The sequence below is a fragment of the Pongo abelii genome, chromosome 15 (genome assembly GCF_028885655.2).
Source record: "Pongo abelii isolate AG06213 chromosome 15, NHGRI_mPonAbe1-v2.0_pri, whole genome shotgun sequence".
Taxonomy (NCBI): domain Eukaryota; kingdom Metazoa; phylum Chordata; class Mammalia; order Primates; family Hominidae; genus Pongo; species Pongo abelii.
This window is the reverse complement of record NC_072000.2, coordinates 74,034,595-74,039,888: the sequence shown is the minus strand read 5'-3', so window position 1 is coordinate 74,039,888 and position 5,294 is coordinate 74,034,595. Positions and strand designations below refer to the sequence as shown.

General features: G+C 40.1%; 1 non-coding gene across 1 annotated transcript; it reads left to right on the top strand.

Moving 5' to 3' along the window:
• Window positions 1-1,992: 1,992 nt before the first annotated feature.
• On the top strand, window positions 1,993-2,122 carry LOC112128940 (small nucleolar RNA SNORA11). Its single transcript, XR_002911384.1, has one exon. It is a non-coding gene; the product is annotated as a small nucleolar RNA SNORA11 (small nucleolar RNA).
• The last annotated feature ends 3,172 nt before the right edge of the window (window positions 2,123-5,294 follow it).

Sequence of the window (5,294 nt, the reverse complement as noted above, 5' to 3'; positions counted from 1 at the left end):
TCTGCATTTAATTTTGTACTATTAAAAATGTGTATGCTTCTATTACTTGGTTTGTCAGTCTTGAGTAATATTTTTTGACTCCCACTTATTACAGATGTAACAATCAGTTACCTTAATCTACCTTTCACCTACTTTCCCCCTTCCTCCACCAGTATTTGTTCAGTGCATTTATTTATATATTGTCAGGACATGTCATTTTTACATCATTTTCAATCACTCTAAAGTGTGGAATTATTTTTGCTTTAGTCTACATTACATATATTCAAAGCTTGCCTCCAGTCTTTTTTCTATAATGTCCTCAGTTATCTCTTAGTTGGCTGGCATCCATCCTCCGATTGTTTCTTCAAGAAAGATTCAAAGAATCGACATCCCCTGAATTATTTTATGATCGAGGCTATCTGTAGTCTTTATGGTTGAAGGATAATTTGGCTGGATTTGAACTCCATGTGTAACACTTTTTTTTCCCTTGGACATCTTTTTTAAGTACTGCATGACCTTCTTCTGACATTGAATGTTGCTGCACGGAACTCGGAAACAAGCCTGCTTCCCCCGCCCCTCAGTGACTTGATCATTTTGCTTAGTTATCTTTGAAGTTTAATAACTTTACTAGGACACATCTCTCGGTTGGCTCTCCCGCATTAATTTTCTCTGATACATAATATAAATTAATGTCTCTATTTCAGAAAATTATATTTTTGTCCCTTGCTGTGGTTTTTTTAATTGCCTATTATTTGTACCCCTTCCATTTCATCCTTATTTCTCTGATACTTTGATCTGAGTTCTGCCCACCCATGCTTCATCTCAATCTGTTATTTCACAATCTCATCCCTATGTTCTTTTTCCCTTCAACTTTTCATTTTGAAAAATTGCAGAGCTACAGACATGTTGAAAGAATAATACAATGAGCAGTCATATATCATATACTTCATAGATTCACCAATTATTATTTTGCTATGTGTGCTTTCACTGTCTCTATACTCACAAACAATACATACATGCATTTTTCCAAATCATTTTTAAATAGATTGTAGACATCAGAACACTTTAACCATAAAAACTTTAGTCTGCACCTCCTAAAATAAAAACATTCCACTATATAACCCCTATCTTAGACCATTTGAATTGCTAGAATAAATTACCATAGACAGGGTAGCTTGTAAACAACAGAAAATTATTTCTCACAGTTCCAGAGGCTGGGAAGTCCAAGATCAAGACACCCACAGATTCAGTGTCTGGCAAAGGCCTACTTTCTGGTTCACAGATGGTACCTTCTTGCTGTGCCCTTAGATGGTGGAGGGGGCAAGGCAGCTCTGTGGGTCCTTTTTTATAAGGCCACAAAACCCATTCTTGAGAGCTCTGCCCCCATGACCTAATCACCTCCCAACAACCCCACCTCCCATCACATTGGTGATTAGGTTTCAACATATGAATCTTAGGGCGGCACAAGCAGTCAGACCATAGCAACCATAATACTAATTTAACAATAACTTTATAATATCATCTAATATATAATCTATACTCAAATTTCCCCAATTACCTCCAAAAATGTTTTTAAATACTATTCCAACCCAGTATCCAATTATACATTGCATTTGCTTGTTATGTCTCTTTATTCTTTCTCTTTTTTTTTTTTTTTTTTTTTGAGATGGAGTCTTGCTCTGTCGCCAGGATGGAGTGCAGTGAAGAGATATCAGCTCACTTCAACCTCCAACTCCTGGGTTCAAGCAATTCTCCTGCCTCAGCCTTCCAAGTAGCTGGGATTACAGGCGCATGCCAGAACGCCCAGCTAATTTTTGTATTTTTAGTAGAGATGGGGTGTCACTATGTTGGCCAGGATGGTCTCGATCTCTTGACCTCATGATCCATCAGCCTCGGCCTCCCAAAGTGCTGGGATTACAGGCATGAGCCACTGCACCCAGCCTTTATTCTCTTTTAATCTAGGCTAGATCTCCAACTTTTGTTATGACATTTACTTCTTTAAGAGTATATGCCAGGGTTTGCTTAGGGCAGGGGGGGTTGAAGAGTGGCTCCTCTGTTTACAATACAACAAACAGGAATCTGGGGTCATTGTGACAAGGGGCACAAAACTTGTGTCCTCCCTACATGTGAAAAAAAAAAAGAGAGAGAATGCATGCCAGTTGTTTTATAAAATATCCCATAGCCTAGATTTGTCAGGTGGTTTCTTTATATTTCATTTGTTTATCTAGCATTTGTATTTCTGATAAATTGCCAGCTAGGTCCAAAGACTTGATAAAATTCAGATTAAAAATTTTGCCTATAATGATGTTGTGAATTTCATATTGCATTCCATCAGGAGGCATATGAGTTTAGGCTGTCTTGATATGAGTAATTCCAAGTTTGACCACTTGGTTAAAATGGGTAACTGCTAGGTTTCTCCAACGTAAAGATACATATCTTCCCTCTATAATTACTCCATGTGGTGATACTTTATCACCATGAATATACTATTCCCCAATTGCCTTTTACTCAAGGGTTTTCACATCTATTGATGATCCCTACCTAAAACCAATTGCTGTATTAGGGGTTGCAAAATGGTAATTTAAAAAAATCTGTTAATGTATTTCTGTTTTGTGGTCTTTCTTCATAGAAGCAATTACTGCATTCACTTTTTAAAATTCAATTGCCTAATGCTTTTTTCAGCTGCTCTATGTCCATTTTTTCTGGTAAGTATTCTTCAATTGTTGGAAATGTTTGACACTCTTTTTTTCCTCCTTCACCTTATAGTGGATTTAATTTGATGCTATGTGTCGCTCATTATTGAGTGGGCAAGTTATTTGCATGAGGCTCTGTTGGGGGGCGGGACAAGGTATCCTTTTAGGATAGCTGGCTTCCCTCCACCACCATCAGCCATAGACAGACTGCTTCATACAACTACTGCTCATCCATTTGATTTTTTGTATAGCCCCATGTGGACAGTTAACGATGGTCGTAAATTCTTTGCTACTCTTCCCATTTAGAGGTGGAGTCTATTTCTCCCATCCCTCAAATCTGGGACACTCTTGGTAAAAATTGCTTGACAAAATATAATGTGCTGAAAGTGACATTGTAGGGTTTCCATACTAGGTCATAAGATGCCTTGCAGCTTTGACTTAAGCCTCGTGGAGCAATTGCTCTGGGGCCATCGGCTACCAGATAAGAAGTCTGACTACTCCGAAATCACGATGCAGATGACTTATCCTCAGCAACCATATGAGGACCCCAAGCAAAAGCCATCAGCTGAACCTGTCATTTCCTAGAACTGGGAAAGAGAACAACAAATAAATGTTTAAAATCACCAAGTTTGGGGGTGGTTTGTTATACAGCAATGGATAGCTAAAATGTCCACTTCTACAGGCTGTATGAACCTAAGCGGGGTATAAGATGGCTTCTGCTGTCAGCCTTGCTCACCCAGTTCCATAGGCTGTTGTTACAAAGGAAGGAGATTTCTTTTGCACTTGAGGTTGCATCCTCCACCTGCAGGAGGTGTACATATTCCTAGAGCTTCCTGACATCCACCCCCTCTGCATTCTCTTTCTCCCTAGTGAGTGCTCCCTAATGGTGACACTGGCAGCCCCTTCACACATTCTGGAGTCTGCAAATGATATGTGTCCCCTAGTTTCACCAAAAAATTATTGTCTATGGAGTTTTTCCCCATTTTCCTTGTTGCTTTTGAATGATTTCTAGAAAAGGAAGGGAGAAATAGCTTCTTTCTTTCTTTCTGGTTGGTTGGTTTGTTTTAGACAGGGTCTTGCTCCGTCACCCAGGCTGGATGCGGTGGTGCAATCACAGCTCACTGCAGCCTCCATCTCCTGGGCTCAAGCAATCCTCCCACCTCAGCCTCCCAAGTAGCTAGGACTACAAGCATGCGCCACCACACACAGCTAATTTTTAAAATTATTTTTTGTAGGGACAAGCCCTCACTATGTTGCCCAGGCTGGTTTCAAACTCCTGCGCTTGTGTGATCCTCCCACCTCAGCCTCTCACAATGCTGGAATTACAGGCATGAGCCCCTGAGCCCAGCCATCCAGCGCTTTTTTTCTTTTTCTTTTTAGCCTCAAGGTTCACTCTGTCGCCCAGCCTAGAGTGCAGTGGCGCAATCATAGCTCACTGCAGCCCTGACCTCTCAAACTCCTGGGCTCAAGCGATCCTCTTGCCTCGGCCTTTTAAGTAGCTGGGGATATAGGTGCCTGCCACCACACCTGGCTAATTTTTTATTCTGTGTAGAGACTAGGTCTTATTATGTTGCCCAGGCTGGTCTGGAACTCCTGGACTCAAGCAATCCTCCTGCCTCAGCCTCCCAAAGTGCTGGGATTACAGGCATGAGCCACCATGTCCAGCCTCTACAGCCACATTTATACCGTAAGTCACTACCATACTTTTTTTAATGGCTACATTCTTTTAAGTGGGCCATAACCAATCACCTACTAATAGATATTTAGGTTATTTCCAACAATTCACTATTACAAAGCAATGCTGCAGTGAAAATCTCTTTACGTAGATCCTCAAACAATTATTTCTATAGGATAATTCTCTACAAGTAGAATTCTGGTGTCAAGAGCAATGGCTGATTGAAGGCTTTTTATGCCACTTCAGAATCTGGGAAAATAGCTGACTTTTGCCAGAGGTGAAATTAAAATGTCCCTTAAGTAAATTTACTCAGCCACCACTACCCCCATGATTGTTTGGATGTTGTGTTTGTTGTGTTGCTTGGTACATACAGCCTGTGAAAGAACAAGTCTAGGCCAGTTTGGAAAAAATATGCAATCACAGGAGCTTTTCCAGTCAAAGCTTTCAGGTCTCAAAAAGCAGGTTAACTCGGCAGACAGGATGAGGAAAAAGAAGGAGCAGGTCAGAAGAGCAGCTGGGGCCCAGAACCAGGCTGGGCGTGAATACCAATTGTACCACTCACTAGCCATGCGAATTGGGCAGATTATTTAACCACTCTAAGCCTTTTCCTAACCTATAAAATAAGGATAGCAATAGCATCTTATCTCATAAGGCTATTGTGAAGACTAAATAAAAAACATGGGCATTTAGTGCTATATATTTCCCTCTTAACACTGCCTTAGCTGTGTCCCAGAGATTCTGGTATGTTGTATCTTTGTTCTCGTTAGTTTCAAATAACTTATTGATTTCTCCCTTAATTTAATTATTTGCCCAAAAGTCATTCAGGAGGAGGTTGTTTAATTTCCATGTAAATGTATGGTTTTGAGCAATTTTCTTTGTACTCAATTCTATTTTTATTGCGTTGTTGTCCAAGGGTGTGATTGGTATAATTTTTTTTTTTTTGGCAT